The following is a 22,474-nucleotide window of genomic DNA, read 5'->3' on the forward strand; positions in this document are numbered from 1 at the left end:
GGATAATTGGATATTCACATGTAAAAGAATGAAATTGGACCAATATCTTATACACAAAACTAACTTGAATTGGATTAAAGACTCAAATGTAAGACCTGAAACTATGCAACTGCCAGAAGAAAACATAGGAATAAAGCTCATTACATGGGTTTGGTAATGACTTTTTGGATATGACACTGAAAACACAAACAACAAAATAAAAAATAAACAAATGGAACTACATCAAACTAAAAAGCTTCTGCACAGCAAACGAAAACAAAAACAAATCAACAAAGTGATTGAAAAGACAACCTATAGAATGCAAAAAAACATATTTGTAAACCATATATCTGATAAGGGTTAATATCCAAAATAAATTAAAAATTCATACAAATCAATAGCAAAAAAAAAAAAATTACCCAATTAAAAAAGTGAGCAAAGGACCCGAATAGACATTCCTCCAAAGAAGACACACGAAAAGCCAACAGGTACATGAAAAGATGCTCAATACCACTAGTCATTAGGGAAATGCACATTAAAACCACATTGAGATATTACCTCACACCTGTTAGAACAGTCATCCTCAAAAATGTCAAGAGATAACAAATGCTCGTGAGGATGTGGAGAAAAGGGAAGCCTTGTGCTGTTGGTGGGATTGTAGATTGGTAAAGCCAGTATGGAAAACAGTATGGAGGATCCTCAAAAATTAAGACTAGAACTACATATATCTAGCAACTCCACTTCTGGGAATATATCCAAAGAAAATGAAAACACTAACTCAAAAAGACATCTGCACCCCCATGTTCATAGCAGCATTATTTATAATAGCCAAGACATGGAAACAATCTAAGTGCCCATTGATGGACAAATGGGTAAAGAGGTTGTTTTATATATTTATAGATATATACGTATTATATGTATACACACACACACACACACACACAGTGAAATATTATTCATCGGTAAGAAAACAAAGAAATGCTACCATTTGAGACAACAGAAATGGACCTTGAAGGCTTTATGCTAAGTTAAATAAGTCAGAGAAAGAAAGGCAAACACTATATGATCTCACTCATATGTGGAACCTAAAAAAAAAGAAAACAATCATAGAAAAAGAGATCAGACCTGTGGTTACAGGAGACAGAGGGTCAGGGGAGGGGAAATTGGAGGAAGATGGTCAAAGGTACAAGCTTCCAATTGTAAGATAAATACATACTATGGACATCATGTACAACATGATGACTACAGCTAACACTGACGTGTGATATATAGAAAAATCGTTAAGAATAAATTCTAAGCATTCTCTTCACAGAAAAGTATTATTTGATCTCATTTATATAAATTTGTGTGTTTGTGTGAGAGAGGACAGAATACAAAAATGCAAAAAGAAAAGTTGTAAAGTACGAAGCTGCTTAGGTTTATATCTCAATCTATAACAGATAACAATTTGTTTAATTTTAATAGGTACAAAAATAAATATTAAGCATACAACAAGCAAAAAGAAAAACTGAGCCCAGCGTAGATGTCCTTAAAGCATTTGCAAAGGAGGGCTTTATTAGGTCCGCGAACACCTGCAATTACAGGCAAAATTCTATGTGTGTGTGTTGTGTATGTACTTGGGGAGTGGACGCATAGCCTTTACTGAATTATTAAAGGGGATGTTAAGACCCAAAAGTTTAAAAAGCACTGGAAAGCCTGACCACAAAACCATTTTAAACTACTCTGATTATGTTTTTATAGTTTTCCTTCACTCGTTAACACTTCAAAGAACAGCATGTGAATGTGGAAAGAATCTCTGCCATTTAGGTAAGATCTCTGAGTCTCAGTGTAAAATTAGCATATAGTAGAAGGATGAAATTATACACCAGAGATGAAAGTACCTAGCAGAGCGCTTTAAGACTAGTACTTATTTATGCAAGACATCTTCCCCTGCTTACTTGTTTTCAGTAGAATGAAAGCATACTGAAAGCTGGTACAATGTCTTCTTTAAAGTTTTCTTTTGTAATGCTTACTATGCTTTTTGATACGGATGAGCCAATATCCACTTAAGAGCATGTAAGCTCACAATAACTTTTGTTGAATATAACTGTTTGAATGTACTTTCAGTATATTATTATATAGGGATTTTAAACTAAAATTTACCTGCACACACTATTTAGAGCCTAACTTGGATATTAGAGTAGGTGGATATACACCCCTGGAAAATAATAGCTAATTTCTTCACTAAAATCAAATTGCTGAACATCTACTTTGCATATACATAGCTAGGCACTGTATTATGAGTTTCAGGTAATAAAAAGTTGTTAGTCAAAGACTCTGCTCCCTAGGGTTATTTTACAACAGCAAATCATGTTCAAACTAAAGGATAGACCAAAATAGAAAGTGCCACAGGCATTTAGACAAGGGAGAAACACATCTGAAATGAGAAGGAAGGTGGGTATGGGGAAGGGTTCATGGAAGAGGCAGTGTATGCTGTGAGCAAGGTTTCAACGTGTAGCAGGGTGAGTGAAAGGAACAAATGAAGACATATAGTCGTGATATCATGAGGCACAAACTAGAAATAAACAGCACTTGTTCTAGGCTGGTCATGAGGTAATTTAAGGGGATTAGTGAGAAACTAGATAAAGAGATATCTCTTTATGTATTACTTATTAATAATACTTTTGAACACAAGTATTTAATTTTTAAAAAAAGAACAATATAGGGATAGGAGACTAGGAGGTACAAACTATTATTATAAAATGAGCTATAAGGATATACTGCATAGCACAGAAAATATAGCCAATATTTTATAACTATAAATGGAGTATAACCTTTAAGAATCGTGAGTCACTATATTTTACACCTGTAACTTATATAATATTACACATCAACTATACTTCAATTAAAAATGCTATTTTAGTGAATAAAACACTAAGCAGTGAAATTTTTAAAAAAGAACTTAGAAGAGAGCTTAAAAATAAAGACATAAAGAGCAGGTTGAAACAGCGCAGAAATCTGGCAATTAAGAGGCCATTGATGACTTTCAAAATAGCACTTTTTCTACCCATTCTCAGTGGAGGCAAAGCCTTATTAATCCTACTATTTCTTTTTCTGTTTTTCAAAATCTCAGGATAAGTCTATTTCAATTGTAGCTAATGGCAGTAATGCAGCACCAGAAAATGCCTTTTGTAAAGAGAGGGCAACTTTGTGAATCCTAAGTGGGTACTCAAGTCTTAAATTACTGATAACACTGACCACCCACCAGACTAAATGTTTTTCTTTACGTGATTGGAAAGCAACAGATTGATTTCAATTCTATCTTGTCATATCTACAAAAAAGTTCCTACAGTTCATTTAGCAACTAATAGAATACATCCTTCTATTTGGTATTACTCCTCCTTAACACGGGGCAATTAATTTTTCCTTTCTCTGGGAAACATTTTTAACAAAGGAAATAGAGTCATAAATTAGTTTCGGTTAGGAAACCATACAACTATTTCTACCTAGGGCTTGGAATTTAGAAACTTTCCTCAGAAATTGTTTAAATATAACGAAGTCCAAATTCAGAAATACCTTAAATTTAATTATCTTAGTTGCACTAAAATAACAAATTCTATTTTCTATCTTGTTTTCTTTCTTCCCCAGAAGGCTTCTCCAACCCTAATCCATAACTTCATGCATTCATCTCACCTATACAATCACTGGCAGGTATGATGCCGGCTTTGGCGGCTCCAGTCCCCTAATCCTGACCCATTTCTTGCCAAAGAACTCAGCTTCTTCAGAAACAAAGTAACAGACATTTCAATTTCTAACCATCATTAGCATATTTTCATGTACTAATACTCAACATAAAAACACCTTTCAAAATTACAGAAATTTTTACTGTACTTAAGATCAATTGCACTCACCTGTATTTCATAAACCTTGGGCTACTTTCTAAAAAATGAATTATTATTTTAATATGTTTTTCACTTATTATTCAGAATAATTATTCATATAATTAAATATTTTACAATTAGGTAAGAAAGGTGGAAAATAGTTTTGCTCTTCTTGTTCTTTGTTCTCTCTTCTAGTTGGTGTGCCTGAGCCAAAATTTTAGAATATTGAAAATTTAATATTTCAAACCCAAACCGCATTTAAAGATAATAATAACAACCAGCCAAAACAATATCGGTCCAGAGGTTTGCATGGTCCGGGGAACAGTTCTCTGAGGGGGCCATTTGGAGTGGGATTTGCCCACTCCCCTCCACTCCTTCTGCCTCATATACTGAAGATAGAGACAAAGAAACCAACTCAACTCTTTCCAAAGTGTATCTATAAATAGAGAATTTGTAATCAGAAAAACAAGAACGATATATAATAGAAGTAACATGATTTTTCAGAACCAGTATCTTGTTCTAAAGCAATATTTAAAAAAGAAGGTAAGAAGGTTAGCTATAAACCCTGGACCTCTTTTTCATTGGTCTCCTATTTTAATTTGTTAAAATAAAATCCATGGCCTTTTGAGTCAAACTGTCTCTTTAATTTCAGATTTAAAGATAACAAATCTCTTTTTAAATGGAATATTGGCACACAGACACCACACAGTCTGGCTTATTGCAACTGTTCTCTGTTGGTGAAGTGGCACATTTGTAATCCCCACCATAGCAATCTTCACCATTTCACAGAATATCATTCAATTGTACATCCCTAGGTGGGCAACAAGAATCGGCACTTGAGCTCAGCAGCAAAGCGTTTGTGGGGAAATCCTAGGTCAGAACCCCTAAAAGGGGAGACTAACTTGAGGATGCCCAAATAACCTGAGGTTTACCTTGGCCACCTCCCCTGGCTTTCTGACTGCCTGTGGGAAAAGCCTCTCTGGAATCTCTTTTGAGGTTATTGGGGGAATCCTAGGACAAACACACTGCTTGCTTTTGCAGGAGGACTTGCCCCATACCCTACCCAGCTAGGTGTCTCACAACCTAGCTGGACTAAAAAAGCTTCAAGAAAAACGGGACAGACTGACATTTGCATTTCTACTTCCACCTATTCTTAGGCACGTGGAGCAAAATATGTAGGTATAGCCCTCTTTCTCGCACCCCAACAGATTCTGCTGTCCTCGAAACCCATCTGGTAGCTGCAGTGACTACAATGAAGGGAGTTATCGGAAACCATGTTGGTACTGGGTTGAAAGGATTTTTCATGCCGTGCATTTTGGGGAAGGACACAGATAATAGTCCAAACATGGTATAAGGCCATGTCCTTTCTGGGTCCTTGAAAAATCAGTCAGGGAACAGAGGTGGTGGACAGGAGCTGACAAGAGCTGGCTTGTTAATGAGCACAGCATCCCCGGGGTGGGGGGTGGGGGAATCAATGAAATGATTGACAAGAGAAGATGGTAAATGAAGGGAGAAGTGGGGACAAGTGCTGCTCAACCCAAGCTGAACTCCAGGAGGTAAGTTTCTCCTCTAATTTGAGATTCTTTCTAAAGGTTCAGTATTGAAGTGGGTGTTTGACGTTGAAATGTGCAGACCCATTCTAATAACTGGAAAGGGAGAAGACTGAGGAAGGCAAAAGGAGAGGGAAGATTTCCGATTACTTCTCGAGGCTGCTGACAAGAACCTGCTGCTCGCAAACCAGAAATTAACCAAGCGAAGGTTGAAGGTAGCAACGTAAAAGTGAAACTCAAATTATTTTACATTCGGAATCCTCTTCAATATCGAAGCGAGTGTGGCACAGCAATGGTTGATTATCTTAAGATTACAGAGGCTGACCGCCTTCTTTGTTTGCCCAGTAACACCGCTCCTCCAATAATCTCAAGCACTTGGCTGATTAATATTTCAATTCCAGTTGCTGCTCTTTTTCCCATTGCAGAAGGCGGCAGGGATATTCCCCTTCTTCCCTCTGTATTACAAACCCCATTACTAACCAAGCAGAAAGCACCGCGCAGTGTGGCCGAGGCTAATAATAGCCGGGCTGCTTACCTTCTCCGGAGGGATCGAATCAGCGCATGTCCCCGCGCCGGCTGCCCCGGGGCCGCAGTGCCGCCGCGCCGGGTCTGTGCTTGGTCAGTTCGGCCGGCCCCCACCCCACCTGCCAGCTGCAGCAGCTGCTCCCGCCGCTCCCGCCGCCGAGCTCCGGCCGCAGGAAGTCATCCCCCGCGCCGGGCCGGATCGCCACATTCCGCGCCAGCCGCGGGGGGAGAGGGGCCTCTCCCTGCTGCGGGGACCAGCTCCTGGAAACTGCGCTCAAAGATCGCTACCCTTCCCGGTTGTAGGGTTATTTTCTAGGAATGCTTTTACAGAAGAAGCGTCGCCGGCTGGTGGACCGAGAGAGAAGAGCCAGAGTGACTTTCTCTGCAGAGCGCCTTACCTCTGAGCGCTCCCCTGTCACTCCCGCGGCATGGACAGCTCCATTCCGCTGTGTGGGTTTTCCACCCTCTTCATCTTCCTTATCTGTATTGTTCATTTCGCTGAATTTGAGAGTGGGATTAGCTTTGAAGATATCATTCAAACACTCCGAAAATATTTTAAATTGGCGACTAGTTTTTCTAAGCCCCTGTAGCAAGCTCCACTTTCCCTCAACACACACACACACACACACACACACACACACACAGTTACTCGCACGTACACACCCAGCCAAACCACTCACAATTAGGAAAGCTGGGACCTCTCGCCCGCCCTCTTGCCTACGTAATGGAACAGGAAACTCCCAAAGGAGTGGGGAAGTAGGACCGGCTAGCGAAAGCACTCGAGGAAAGAGAGAGGGGTCGCCCCAAGATTTTGTTGCTGTTCAGTAGTGTCCTTAGTGGACAGATGTTCCCCCTCTAACCCCCTGGCCCCGCCCCAAGTGGAATGGCTGGTCTGGTGACCGCTGTAACATTTGGAAACAAAGAAGCTGAAGCCACATTAACAGGTGGCTGCATCTCTTTCTTTCCCGAAGGATTTATCAGAATTGGCTTTAGGAATAATATTAGCATATACGTATATAAGAAACCCTTTCCTTCTCTCTTTAAATTGGCACCACCTATTAACAGGTTTCTCTCTCTCTCTCATTTTCCTCCCTCCCTCCTTCCCTCCCTCCCTCTCCTAAGCTGACCAGATCATCAGTTTCCGGACTTAAGGGGGAAAAAAGGCCAAGGATGTGCTCTCTTTACAGCTGAACCAGGGCTTATTTTCCCGGTGTTCAGCCATTCCCAAGTAGAGAGGCTTTTTGACACTAGGGTTCTCTGTGAGTGAACTTCTCACATTCAGCTTGCTTTTGGAATTGCCCATCACTAGGTCCAGGCCAGTTTTATCCTTGGATTTGTCCAGCAACCTAAACAGTATAATTGCACAAGGCCAAGGCAGTACTTTTAATCTAGGAAGAGTTCCCAACTCTCTGTTTAGCAGTTCCAAAATTAGGAGGTAGTGTAGCAAACAGTTTCAACAAGGCTCAGTAAGAATTCTTGACCCTAGAATGCGGGCTTTTTAAAAGCTGGAACAACCTAATTCATCTCTCTGAGTTTCACTTTCATAAAATTAGACCTCACCAAAGAGCAGGGGATTCTTAATATGTATCAAAGTGTATGTGGAATCTGGATGGGAATATTACATCTTTAATTTCACTAACCTCTAGCTGCAATTTAGTATTTAGCATGTCCTTTAAATCTAAATGCAGACAACAAACCACAATAATATTAGGAGTACCTGTGACTATATCCCCAGCAGATACCACAGACAATTTCCTAAGGCAGTTTTTATAGTTATCTCAAAGTATCACTAGTCTGATGTTACAATCAACTCATCATTACCTTTTTTGTTTTATCTAATAGACTATATCTATTTTAGAATGGTTTTAGATATACAAAAAAATTAAGGGGATAATACAGAGTTCTTATATATCTCATTCCCAATTTCCTCTATTATTGACACCGTACACTAGTGTGGTAGCTTTTTTACAATTAACGAGCCAATATTAATACAATAATATTAACCAGAGTCTGTACTTTATTCAGATTTCCTTGGCTTTTGCCTAGTGTCCTTAATTCCATTTCAGGCTTCCATCCAGGACACCACATTACATTTAGTTATCAAGCCCCCTTAGGCTCCTCTGGGCTGTGGTAGTTTCTCAGGCTTTTCTTGTTTTTGATAACCTTGACAGTTTCTTTTTTAAATGTATTTATTTAATTTATTTATTTTTGGCTGTGTTGGGTGTTCGTTGCTGCGCGTGGGCTTTCTCTAGTTGCGGAAAACGGGGGCTACTCTTGGTTGCAGTGCGCAGGCCTCTCATTTCAGTGGCCTCTCTCATTGTGGAGCACGGGCTGTAGGCGCGTGGGCCTCCGTAGTTGCAGCACATGGGCTCAGTAGTTGTGGTTCACGGTCTCTAGAGCGCAGGCTCAGTACTTGTGGCGCACGGGTTTAGTTGCTCCCTGGCATGTGGGATCTGCCCAGGCCAGGGCTCGAACCCGTGTCCCCTGCATTGGCAGGCGGACTCTCAACCACTGCGCCACCAGGGAAGCCCCAACCTTGATGGTTTTGAGGAGCAGTGATCAAGTGTTTTGTAGCATACCTCACTAATGTAAACTGTCCAATGCTTTTCTCATGGTAAGACTGGGATTATGGTTTATTGGGAGGACAACCAGATAAAGTGCCGTTTTTATAACATCTTATCAAGGGTACATGCTATCAACGTGATTTGCCTGTTGATGTTGACCTTGATAACCTGGCTGAGGTCGTGTCTCAGATTTCTCCACTGTAAAGTTACTCCTCCACCCCTTCCACACTACACTTGTTGGAAGGAAGTCACTATGTGAAGCACAAACCCAAAGAGTGGAGAGTTATGATCCACCTCCTTGAGGACAGAGTATGTACATAAAGTATTTGGAATTCTTCCACACAGATTTGTCTATTTTCCGCTAAACATTAATTTATTCAATTATTGATATTTATTTATATCAGTATAGACTCATGGATATCTATTTTATCCTTTGGGTTATAATCCAATACTACTTTATTTTGTTGTTTGAATTGTTCCAGCTTTGGCCATTGGGAGCGTTTGCTTTTGGTGCCTGTGCTCCTTTGACATACTCCCCTTGGGGTGTGTGAGTTTGTGTGTGTCTGTGTATCTGTGTTTAGCATGCATGTTTGTGTGTGTGTTTAACACTTCCTGACTTTCTGGTACCACAAGATGCTCCAGGCTCATTTTGTGTATTTCCTGCCCCAGTCCTAGAATCAGTCATTTCTCTGAGGAGCCCTGATTCCTTTTATTGGAGAGTAGTAATAGAAACCAAGATCTGGGCTCTAGATGTGCTGTTGCTAATGGGCTATTATTTGATTAGGCTCTCTTAACTGAGAGAACAAAGAAATATATATGTATACTAACCCATGTATATACACATATCAGTAAATATTTCTATATATAACTATCTATATCTATATTGAGCTGAGTGTATACTGATGTCTGCAACTATAATGCATTAACGCTGAGATTAGTTTAGCCTTCTCCTCTTGTTTATCTGTAAATTCATACTTCAATATTGAGAAATGTGGCTACCACCATCCACCATCTATTTATTTAATTGTTCAATTTCAGTACACATGTATCAGAGTTGTGAACCCACCTCCCCAACATCACTATTTTTAAGTATAGTAGTTAATAGAGTCTCTGTTGTATCTCGTTATTTAATGAGTTTAAATACCCATTCGTTTCTATATCACAAATTTGGTTTTGAAAATATTCTAATGACTGCACTTAAAACATAGTAACTCGTTTCTTTTGAGATTCTATGTATTATATTTTATGAATTTAAAAGTGTTATTTTAAGACTCTTTAAATGGGCTACTCCATATTGTCAAAGGGATCCACAGTAAAAAGAAGGTTAGGACCCCAACCTCACAAAGATTATTGTCAGTTTATAATGAGATGATGTGAAATTGTCTGGTGCAAATGTTGGGAGCTCATGCTTGATAAGTGTTAGCTTTGTCCACTTGGGCAGGCTTCTTTCTCCTTTAAAGTTCTAAATACCTTGGAAGAGAGAACATGCTAAACCTTATGGTTAATAATTTATAATGTAGTGGAAGGATTTGCTAGGTATCAGGGTTGGAGGTAAAGGTCCATATAAGGTTGACGGAGGATGAGTGATTCCACTGCAGAAGTTTGTACTTGATATAAATTAATATAAGTGCAAGCAATGTATTTTAAGTTCATTCTAGAGGAGTAGTTCAGAATAGCTTCACAGAGGAGAAGACCTGAGCTATCTTGGGAGACGTTTAAACAGATGAGGAGTGGAGCCAGAGTTGGGAAGGCAAAGGCAGTGTAGCCTTAGAATGCAAATGTTCACAGACATGATCTTGTGGCTTATTCACCATCCTTACCAACCTAATAAGGACACCTGCTGGTAGCTGCATCATCATCATCATCACCATCAACATCATCACCATCATGTTAATAAAGAATGGATATATTTGCCAGGTAGTCAAACAAGCTCTTTGCACGTAGCACCTAGATGTTTTCTACGATCCACCTTATGAGTTCAATCATTGTAATTATTCTCATTTTTCACATACAAAAATGAAGACTTAGAGAGATTAAGTAATTTGTTCAAATCTTGGTGTGTGCCCTCTCAACTCCATGCTCTTTACCTCTGTGCTTAACAGGCTAGGATGATTTGCCCATATTAAGGGCTCAGATATTGGTTGATAAGTATAATAATCTCATAAAAGGAAAAGTGAAGTAATCTACTTTGATGTTTATGATGCAGTTTGGTGAATGCACTTAAGTGCCAATAGATGAATAATAGAAGTTAGAAACACACAAAAATAGAGAAGAAAAATTCATATGTGTATGTCTGCTGGGAACAAAAAATCCTCCTGAATGTCTAACTTCTTAGTAAATATCAGGATATCACATACACATCATTAGGCAGCATCAATGGAGGATCCTCTGTACCCTGCAAGAGGGCACTGTTATAGATGCACAGAAAGAAAATTCATATTTCCTGTACATTATAAATAAGGACATACTATGATCACTCTTTAAGAATGAAGTAATTTGAGTTTTTAAATTTTCCATATCAATTGGTGTATATGAATCATGTTAGGTGAAGAATTATTGGTTGATTGGACATTTTATGTTTTAATTCTTTACAGAAAACAGTAAACAAATCCTTTTAGGCTTAAAATATCACATTCAGCAAATGAGTTATTATACTGAAGAAAGTGTATTCAGTAAAGTGTCTGGAATCTAAAATAAGAAGCAATTGAAGGAACTGGGAATAGATGACATGAAGCAAGACCAGGAGAGAAGTAGGTGGTCGCTCTAAACTATTTTAGGAGTTGTCCTATGAAAAAGGGTTTAGACTGTCCCACACTGAAGATTTTAGACCAAGTAGACAGGTTTAGGTTGATAAAAGGATGAATATTTTGACAAGTAGAACCTTTCAACTATAAAATGGACCGACTGCATTTTAAACTCAAGAACTCCCTGTTACTGAAGTGCTTTAACAGAGGTTGAAGTTAAGCAGTTGGAAAAGTAAGAGCCTTTACAGTGAGAAAATTCTATGATTCTATGGTTTTCAACTCATAAATTTGTGTAGTTCATCCATTTTACTCATTGTATACACTTAAGTATATTGTTCCTTGAAATGGCCATTCAAAGTTGTTTCCTGTGCCACACACTATGAATGTTAGGGTTGGTCCTGTGTAAATCTTACCCCCATTGAATTAGTATTAACCCTAAACAAGCAGCTTTCTTACATAAGGAAACAAAAAAAGAGGTTCAGAAATGTCCAAACTAAGTTTTTATAAAACTGTGTTATCAAATCTAATTTATCAAAAAACTTCAAACAGGGGCTTCCCTGGTGGCGCAGTGGTTGAGAGTCCACCTGCTGATGCAGGGGACACGGGTTCGTGCCCCAGTCCGGGAAGATCCCACATGCCGTGGAGCGGCTGGGCCCGTGAGCCACGGCCGCTGAGCCTGCGCCTCCGGAGCCTGTGCTCCACAACGGGAGAGGCCACAATGGTGAGAGGCCCGCATACCGCAAAAAAAAATAAAAATAAAAGGAAGATGCAGACCTGTATGCTTCAGGATTTTCTCACCAAAACCCCACACAATTTCTTTACTATTCCAGCCAAGTATGGCCTAGCCCTACCCTCATCCCTGTTTTTCTTGGTTTAGTAATAAAGAAAGAGATGGGAATAAAGAAGAGATATCAGGTAGAAAGATATAAAATAGTGGGGAAAATAATATAAGTGAAGTCAAGTACCACCATCATTTACTAGAAGTGAACTTTCAGCACCAGCATTAATATTTTTTCCTGTTATATCTGTAAATGATAATGACTAATATGTACATAACAATTTTCAATTTAAACAAATCTCATTTTTATAACTAACTACTTCGCAACAAGTAACATGCTAAGGCAACATCAATAGATGAAAAATGGTAGTCCCTGGCCCCAAGGAATGTTGCCCAGGAGAACACAGATATATGTAAACAACACAATCACAATACAGTGTAGCGAGTGCAACAATCAGGCATGCAGAAGTGCAAGGGTAGCAAAAAGGAGCATGTGATCACAACACTAAAAAGAAGACTGCACAAAAGACATAATATGTAAACTGAGGTTTGAAAAATGAAGTGGGTTTCCCAGGTGCCCCATAGGGAGAAAGGAGTTCTTGGAGGAGGGAAAAGCATAAATGAAGACAGTGAATTGTTCATATAATCCAGAAGTGAAGTAGGCAATGGCAGGAGAAATGATTGGACACAGGCGTCATGAATACTTGCATGTCTGCATTTTAGCAAGTCCATTCTAAAGGGAACTTTGAGGATCAACTCGGGGGTGGGGGGCCGCTGGGGGGACAGAACTAGTCATTGCTTGCTGCCAGAAACACGGGAACCACTTTCTACCAACCCACCAAAATAACGACTTCAAAGGCAACATGGTATCACAGAAAAGGTTTGTTTTTTTTGTTTGTTTGTTTTTAGTTCATTAGGTCTCACTTAAAATTCTGATTCCACAATGCACTTGCTTTGGGATCTTGAACAACACTCATAACCTCTGCAAGTTTCAGTGTAGTAAGTTTATGTGATTACCTTCATCTGTAATATCCCTGTGTTGCAATCTTAATGGAAACTCAAGTTCAGGTCAAAGACAAGTTTCTCTGTGACCTCTCCTCTGAATTGATTCAAAAGCCGTCTCGCCCGTCCTCATTTGGCTTCTCTTATGGAATCTCATAAAAACTTCTATGACCTCTTTCGGGTTTTTTGTTGTTGTTGTTGTTGTCTGTCTGTTTGTTTTTTAATTTAAGTATAGTTGATTTACAATGTTGTGTTACTTTCAGGTGTACAGCACAGTGATTCCTTTTTCACATTCTTTTCCCTTATAAGTTATTACAAAATATTGAGTAGAGTTCCCTGTGCCAATAAGGAGATCCTTGTTGTATCTATTCTATGCCTTATTTGAATGACCGTAGCACTCGTTGTCTGTATCATTTTTATGTCTCTGGTTGCTTTGTGACTGAAAATGAAAAATTTCTATTTGTTCATTTCCTTCCTTAAAAATGTGTTCATTTATGTATTTCATATTTATTGACTACATCTTAGACACCGTGATAACTGCTGGTTCTAGATGTTAGTAAAATATAGACCTTCCTGCTCAAAAGGTCACAGTATTTGTGGGAAAACGAAAAAATGAACAACCTATATCTCAAAGAGCTTTGTACTTCCCAAAGAGAACACACCTAGTAGGTACAATAAATACATGTATCATACATAAATGTATAAATAGTTAATGGGATTAAAAACTAGAGATAACTGCTTTTCGATTCTGAGGAAATGATGATTATATTTCACCAGGAGCTCAATACCACTCTGAGAATGAGGGCTTAACCCCCGTCCTGACTCACTGCATTGCTTTTCTGTATAAAAATACACAAGTCTGTATATGCGCTCTAGAAAAAGGCTTATCTGGCATGAATTTCAGATAGCAAGAAGAAAACTTCAAGAAGTTCAGAGAAGCATCCAGAAGCTCAGATGATTGGCACTAATACAACTTGCTTGACAGGAAAATTGAGCTGTAAATCTCACAAAATTAGATGATCTTTGAAGAATTTCAAAACCTCCTGCTATTAATTGGAAATCCTAGAAGAACCGCTTCTTTTAAAGCATACTGATAATATGCTTTACAGCTTAATATTCAGAAGCCTATGTTTTGGCTAAGTGAGCTTCAGGAAAGAAGGAAACTTGTGGTTCAGTTCCATCTACTCTGCAACCTCTGGTCAAGACAGCTACTTCTGTGCTCAGCCATCTTATCATCTGTAAAATGGAGGCAACTCTAAGAAAACATAGTTACAGAGATGTGGCACAGTTTCATGTGTCATTGTCTTCATTTGTTTCAGAAAACCAATAACATCTAAGCTACTACTGCAAAGAGTGCAATGTTACTTGGGGTCATCTAGTGCAGCTCTGTCAAAGTAAAGAAAAGGAAAGGGGCCTAGAATAACTATAATTTTCCCAAGAGGACACTATTATTTTATGGTAACTCTGGGACAAGAACCCTGATCTCTTTGATGCCATTCCATTGTTCTTTCGTTGGGTTCTGAACAACCCGGAGAAAGAAAGAGAAATGAAACTCCTATGTGCTGTGTCACTGGTACAGGACGTGGCCAGATTGGAATTGGATCACTACATATTAACAGGTATTTGGGGAATTCTTCAAACTAATTAAGATATATACTAGGTCCATAAAAAACAGTCTGTTTTCTGAAGATGATTCTGTGGCATGAACAGAACTGGTAACTGAAGGTGTCTGTGTGCTGCAGTTCCAAACAGCATGGATGAATGCTTGTTTTCTGGCACCTTGAAGACTCCATCCCAACATACACATTAAAATAAAATTAACATTTCAACTGGGTCATATTTAATTATGCATGCTCTTGTAAGTCAGCAAAATATTCCATATATCATTTAAGTTGTCACTCACTTTCTTTTTTTTTTTTTTTGCAGTACACGGGCCTCTCACTGTTGTGGCCTCTCCCGTTGCGGAGCAGAGGCTCTGGACGCGCAGGCTCAGCGGCCATGGCTCACAGGCCCAGCCACTCCGCGGCATGTGGGATCTTCCCGGTCCGGGGCACGAACCTGTGTCCCCTGCATCGGCAGGCGGACTCTCAACCACTGCGCCACCAGGGAAGCCCCATATCTGGTTTTTGTATTAGGACTCTTCTAACTTTTTATATATATTGGAAAATAACTGATGTCTTTCTAAGGTGTATATCTTTGATTATGTTTTCTATTTTCATAAAGCTTCTTGTATTCTCGACTCAAAACAGGAGTAAATAATGGCTGCATATAATAATCATCATCAGCCATTTTGTCCAGATCTTTAGATGTGTTGGTATAAAGCTACCGTAGTATTCTTTTGTAATGAAAAAAAAAATGCTCTCTGTTTTTTAGCTAGTCCCATCTCTATCATATTTGCCAAATATTGCTTATTTTATTGGTGTTTGTAAAGAGCAAGCTTTTGGTTCTCTTTGTCACGTTGACTGCTTTTCTTCTCTAGTTTTGACTTTTCTCTGGATGACTTTTGTCCTTCCACTCTTTGGCAGTTACCTTGTTCCGTCTCTATGTCTCCTGTCCATTTCCTGTAGCTTCAAGAGCCATTTTCCACAACTCAACGAGCTCTGCCGGCTGTGTCGTGGCCACTTCATCATGTGCCATGAAAACTTCATCTCATACACGGGGTGAAGACTCGGCAGGCTTATTTTGCTTTCAAAGTTGTTCTATAGCCTTGGATCCTTCTTCTTCTCCTAAATTAGCACTATCCTCAGGGAAAATTCTAGTGGGCCTAGAATTCTAGGCTTCCTTTCCTGCAGTGTCATAATCAAAGAAAAAAACATTTCCACCCTTTTTTTGATGTTGATCGAAAATGTAGCAACACTTCTTTGCACTGTATTCAAATCCCCAAATATAAGCAAGCCTTCATGCACACAGGCTCACTGAAATGTCATAACTTTAAACTATGTATGACCTTGAACAATGACCTTTCCAAGTACTCCACACTCCTTCTAGGTGTTCAGACTTTTTCATTCCTACAACATCTTTTACATATGGTCGATTTGTGTCATAAGTTCTTCCTCACTCCCACTTCTGAGTATATATCCAAAGGAAATATCATCATAATTTGAAGAGATATCTGTACTCCCATGTTTATTGTAGCATTATGCACAAGAGCCAAGGTATGGAAACCACCTAAGTGGCCATAGTAGATTAATGGAGAAAGGAAATAGGGTATATATAGAGAATAGCATATTATTCAACCTTAAAAAAGAAGAAAATCCTGTCATTTAAGTCAACATGGATAAAACTGGAGGCCACTATGCTAAGTGAAATAAGACAAAGACAAATAGTGCATGATGTCACTTATATGTGGACTCTAAAAAAATAATGAAATAAATCAACTCTTCCCTCCCTGGGCATTTTCCTCAGCAGAATCTAGCAGCCTCTACTATGAGTCTTATCTCTTTTCTTTTTATTGTTTGTACCAGATCACAACCCCAGGGAACCTATGTATTTACTGATGTATATCCACATTATAGTTTACCATTGTTCTTTTCCTTTGTAATTCATTCCTTCCACTTCTGGCCTCAGAACCTCATTTTTACTTTGGAGAAGTCCTTGTGATTCAGGTAGGCTGTGTGTCTCCTTCCTAGGCTGTGTGACTTGGGGCTGGCTAGACACAGTGTTTCACATATACTCTATAGGTCTTAAGTACTTATTTCTCTGTTTTCCATCATTTTCCCTCCAAATTTTTGTGTAGTCATTTTTTAATTGACATTTGTATTCCTTTCTTTTGTTTGACTAAGGTACTGTTCAACCAATCTTCTGAGTGCTTAATTTCAACTTTTTTAATTCTAGAAGTTTCTTTTGGTTGCATTTCACAGATAATTTTTGCTTAAATTGTACATGTTGCCCTTCTTTTAATACATTAATCATAATTTTAAATAATAGTTTCATTGAGATATAATTTACTTTCCATATTATTTAAAGTGTACAATTTAATGTGTTATGCATCTACCACCACAATCAATTTTAGAACTTTCATCCACCCACCCAAAGAAAAAGAATCTATTATAGGTCACTCACTCCCCCATTTCTCCAAACCCTAGGCAGCCACTAATCTACTTTGTCTCTACAGATTTGTCTAGACTGGACATTGCATACGAATGGAATCATACAATTACTTAGCATGTTTTCAAGGTTCATCCATGTTGTAGCATGCATCAGTACTTGATGTCTTTTTATGGCTGAATAATATTCCATGGTGTGGATATTACTATGTTTCATTTATCCATTCACAGTAAATGGCCATTTGGTTATTTCCACTTTGGGGCTCTTATGAATAATGCTGCTGTGGTTGGATTTACGTGCAAGTTATGTATGCAGGTCTAGATTTGTTTTTTAAATTAACAGACTATTTCGGAGCAGTTTCTGGTTTACAGAAAAATTAAGCAGAAAGGACAGAGTTCTCGTACCTCCTTAGCTCTCTACCCAGTTTCCCCTATTATTAACATCTTACATTAGCGTAAGATGTTTGTTATAGTTAATGAACCCATATTGATACATTATTACCAACTAATGTCCATGGTTTACATTAGACTTCACTCTTTGTTTTGTACATTATATGATTTTTGATAAATGTGCAATAACCTGTATCCACCATTACAGAACCATACACAGGAAGTCTCTTTGCCTTTAAAATTCCGCGCTTCACCCATCCTTTTCTCCCTCCCCACAACCTCTGGCAACCATTGATCTTTTGACTGTCTCCACACTTTGGCCTTTTCCTAAATTTCATATAGCTGCAATCATATAATATGCATGTAGCCTTTGCAGATTGGCTTTTTTCACTTAGCAATATGCATTTAAGCTTCTTCCATGTCTTTTCATGGCTTCATAGCATTTTCTCTTTATTGCTCAATGCTATTCCTTTGTACCGATATACCATAGTTTGTTTATCCATTCACCTATTGAAAAACATCTTGGTTGATTTCAAGTTTTGGCAATTATGAAAGAAACTGTTATAAACATCCATGTGCAGGTTTTTATGCGGACATAACTTTTCAGTTCCTATGGGTAAATACCAAAGAGCATGATTACTAGATCACTGTATGGTAAAAGTATGTTTAGTTTTGTAAGAAACTGCCAAGTACCCTGCTAGCAGCAAATGAGAATTTCAGTTGTTCTGCATCATCAACAACTTTGGTATTTCATTATTTGGATTTTAGCTATTTGAATAGGTGTGTAGTGGTATCTCCTTATTCTAATTTAAAATTCCCTGATGACATGGAATGTGTAGCATCTTTTCATATGCTTATTTGCCATGTGTCTATTTTCTTTGTTTAATCATAGTTGTTTTTCTTTTGTTTTTTAACCAATGCCTACTAACTCTTGTCCTCCTGTGTCTATTTATATTGTCTTTTTTCTTTCTTTCTTTCTCTCTTTTTTGAGCTTTTGATCACTTAGTCTTTTTCCTGGTATGTCCAATTATTTTTTATATTAAATTTGGGCTTAACTTATTTTAGGAAACTGTAAAGATACCTCCACATTCTGGATGTTGTTATTGTTCTCTTGAAAAGATTTCCTTTTGCCCATGGCAGACAGTTACTATAGGGACTGGAAACCTTAGTCCATTCTCAGTTGGAGCTCATTCAAAGCCTTTTTTTCCATCTGTGTGAAGGGTGCTCTATTTCTGTCTTGTCCTTCCTCTACGGGTGGTGTTGCCCTTTGGAATTAACCATGTGAAAGTTTGGATTCTCCCTATTCCCAACTACCCTTGTATTTGTTAGGCTTTAAATGTAATGGTTCCCGCAGCCCTGTGAGGCTAAGGATACGTGTAGCTTGTCATTCCATTAGTTGTTGCCTTTAGCTTGAGCTCTTGCCATTTGGCTTCTGTGGTTACAGTCTTTTGAACTCCTTGGCTTTTCAGCTCCTAGGCTGTAACATTTGAATCAGCAAATGCCCCAAGGAGAAAAGCTGCACCAAATGTCAAGCTTGCATCTGTGTTTCCCTTCTCTCCAGAACTTGGCCCACATGTCTTGGTGTCTCTCTAACATTCGGATGCTGGCGAACAGATGTTTTCTTACTGTATCCAGGGTTTCTAAAATTTCTTTAGACCTCACCTGATCTTATGTTATTATTGAAGTATCATCTCAATTAGCCCTAGGAAGAAAGTTTACAATTTTATGTTTTTTTTTTAATTTTCTATATTACCTCAGTTTCTGTAGAGACCTTTTACCTGATAGTTCAGTCTAGTTCCTGTGTTACCAGTAAGATGGAGATAGGTGGAGGCTAAGAATATTGGGGGGAAAATCAGTGATGAATGGTATGGCTCGTTCTTTTGTTTTTCCTCTCCTTATTTACTCTGGCAGCCTACATTTGCCCTTCTTGATTTGACCCAGTTGCCCAGATAAGCAACCCACTCTGGCAAAGACATGACTTTACTCTCATAAATGTCTGCATGTTAGGATAAGTTAGATGATGAACACCATGCCAAAGTTCTTTCTGTGACCAGTCAGAATGGCCATCATCAAAAAATCTACAAACAATAAATGCTGGAGAGGGTGTGGAGAAAAGGGAACCCTCTTGCACTGTTGGTGGGAATGTACATTGATACAGCCACTATTGAGTACAGTATGGAGGTTCCCTAAAAAACTAAAAATAGAACTACTGTACGACCCAGCAATCCCACTACTGGGCATATACCCTAATAAAACCATAATTCGAAAAGAGACATGTACCACCATGTTCACTGTGGCAGTATTTACAATCGCCAGGACATGGAAACAACCTAAGTGTCCATCGACAGATGAATGATAAAGAAGATGTGGCACATATATACAGTAGAATATTACTCAGCCATAAAAAGAAATGAAATTGAGTTATTTGCAGTGAGGTGGATGGACCTAGAGACTGTCATACAGAGTGAAGTAAGTCAGAAAGAGAAAAACAAATACCGTATGCTAACACAGATATGTGGAATCTGAAAAAAAAAATTCTTCTGAAGAACCTAGGGGCAGGACAGGAATAAAGACGCAGACGTAGAGAATGGACTTGAGGACACGGGGAGGGGGAAGGGTAAGGTGGGATGAAGTGACAGAGTGGCTTGGACATATATACACTCCCAAATGTAAAACACAAACTAGTGGGAGGCAGCCACATAGCACAGGGAGATCAGCTCGGTGCTTTGTGACCACCTAGAGGGGTGGGGTAGGGAGGGTGGGAGGGGGACACAAGAGGGAGGAGATATGGGGATATATGTATATGTATAGCTGATTCACTTTGTTATAAAGCAGAAACTAACACAGCATTGTAAAGCAATTCTACTCCAATAAAGATGTTAAAAAAACAAAAAGTCAGAGAGGAAAAAAATTCAAAAGAATTGGCCACACTCCTCCAATAGATTCTCTAACATTTAGCAGAACAGAATTCACACTGAATCTGGTTTATGTGTAAAAGACAAGTCAACTTTAAAGTGGATCAGAGATGACAACATTTCTTTTCCATGTGGCTGCTTTGGAGCCATATTTCTGCTGACCACTCAAAACCTTCCTCTTGAGTATTCTGTGATATATTAGAACCAGGAATAAGGGGTGTTAGTGCTGGAAGGGTCAGACAGTGGTCTGTGATTTAATTCACATATCCTTTCTGCACCAGACTCTTTAAGATCACTGAGTTATCCTAAGAATTTTGAAGCTGTAGAATTCACGACAGTACATTACAATATGCCAATATTACTATTCTCCTGCTCTGACATTCTCCACTGATGGACAGATGAAGGAGAAGGAAGGGCAGTCAGCAGTAACTGAGAGTAAATGAAACTGGAATATTATAATTCAGTATCATTTGAGTGACTGAATTGGCTGGCAGAGTGTTCTCCAGTTAAGGGTGAGGGAAGATTAATTCTGCACATGACACCACTACTGTATTTATACAAGTCTACTGGGACAGTTGTTTGCCTTGATTTGTTTTCTTCATTCATTTCAGTCAGACAGTTGTGTTGACTGATTTTCCTTTTTGATGTATGAAATGACTGTTTGACTGAATTTACCATTTACTTTACACTAGTGCACTGGAAAAATGATACATTCGTCAAATTGGATTGGCAGGTATGAAAATGTTTACCCCAGAACTAGACAGAAATATAATATTGCCTTCTACAGAAATGTAAGTCATATGCCCTGGATTTTGGGGAAATGTTCCAACTTTAACTATTTTGCCAAATTTCAAAAATGTAGGGTAACTGATCCCATAGTAAAAATAAGAAGATCTGTGAAGTCCAGATAAAAATAGTTTGGTGTGACTCTGACAATCACATAACACAAAAGAAAAAAGTATTATGAGATAAATTTTAGTGATTTTCATACTTATTAAGAGGTGTTTCTATGTTAAACTTTTGAGTCTTATTCTAGAAGTTCTTTAGGAACAAACACTTCAAATATATTCATAGAAAACCCTCTTTATTTATAATTCCATTCTTCCAATATTTATAGTTACTATGACAGGCCATTTCTCCACATCCCATCCCATGATTCTCTGCTCCTATTGAACATTTGGAAGTTGGTGGCATGAGCAGGAAAGTGAAGCAGTTTTTGAGATTACTGAATAATGCTGATTTTATAAAGACTGCTTTCTTCCATTGTTGACAAACTTATTATGGTACCGATGGTTGGATACTACTCTTAGAGATGAAAAAGGTCTTAAGGAATCTTCCATATTCCATTCACCAATCTGTGTTCTTGTTCAAAGCAAAATTAATTCCTTTCAAAATTAACATATTAGCTTAATAATAATTTTTAGTCTTAAAATAATCTATCTGGGAGAATGGGAATTTTGGGTGGGAAAAAGTGACAGAAGATGGGACGAAAAGAGAGTTCATAGAAAGACAAAACAGCATTTTTTTAAATGGTGGGTACGAACTTCTGTTTCCAACTATATCAGTTTACCTTAGGAAAACATACTAGAAAGGCCAGATAAATCATAAGCAACATTTGACTGTGAGCGTTAGAAAGCTACTGAGGTAGCCATGACCTAGAAAAGTAAAATAGAGAAAGAAACTCACTGAAGTGAGAACAATATTCTGCACATGCTTTTCTAGCCCTGTCATTTAGAAACTACTGATGAAGAGCAAAAGGCTGAGAAACCAAATGTGGCTCCTAAGAGGTAGAAAAGCCAGTAGATCTTAGGACAATGTCATAGGACTAAGGAAACCAGAATTGGAATTGAGAAATAACAAGGCAGCTAGAATTTTAAGGACCAAAATCACAGAGAGAGTAAAGATTCAGAGAACGGAGCTGGATTCAGCAACAGTGTTCTCTTGCAGTATTTTCCATGTATAATAGGTAGACAAGGCAAGATGCTAAGAAGTCAAACAAAAGCTAACTGAAGTCAAAGCAAAGACTTAGTTGGTTCATAATGCTGAAGAGACAAAATTGGGGTTCAGAACCTATGAAAGATTTGTGGCCCAATGGTAAACTAATGATATGAATTAGGACAT

At 38.4% G+C, this 22,474-nt stretch overlaps 1 long non-coding RNA gene across 4 annotated transcripts in view; it reads right to left on the reverse strand.

Moving 5' to 3' along the window:
* The window catches only part of LOC132484405 (uncharacterized), a 185,798-nt gene extending 179,285 nt beyond the window's left edge, over positions 1–6,513 (reverse strand). For 2 of the 4 annotated variants that reach the window (XR_009531178.1, XR_009531180.1), the window contains exon 1: positions 5,925–6,489. This is a non-coding gene — a long non-coding RNA (uncharacterized LOC132484405). Of the gene's footprint in view, positions 1–5,924 lie in introns of all 4 variants that reach the window. The other 2 variants (XR_009531179.1, XR_009531177.1) reach the window with 2 other exon arrangements.
* Positions 6,514–22,474: the final 15,961 nt, after the last annotated feature.

The sequence above is a fragment of the Mesoplodon densirostris genome, chromosome 2 (genome assembly GCF_025265405.1).
Source record: "Mesoplodon densirostris isolate mMesDen1 chromosome 2, mMesDen1 primary haplotype, whole genome shotgun sequence".
In the NCBI taxonomy this organism is placed as follows: domain Eukaryota; kingdom Metazoa; phylum Chordata; class Mammalia; order Artiodactyla; family Ziphiidae; genus Mesoplodon; species Mesoplodon densirostris.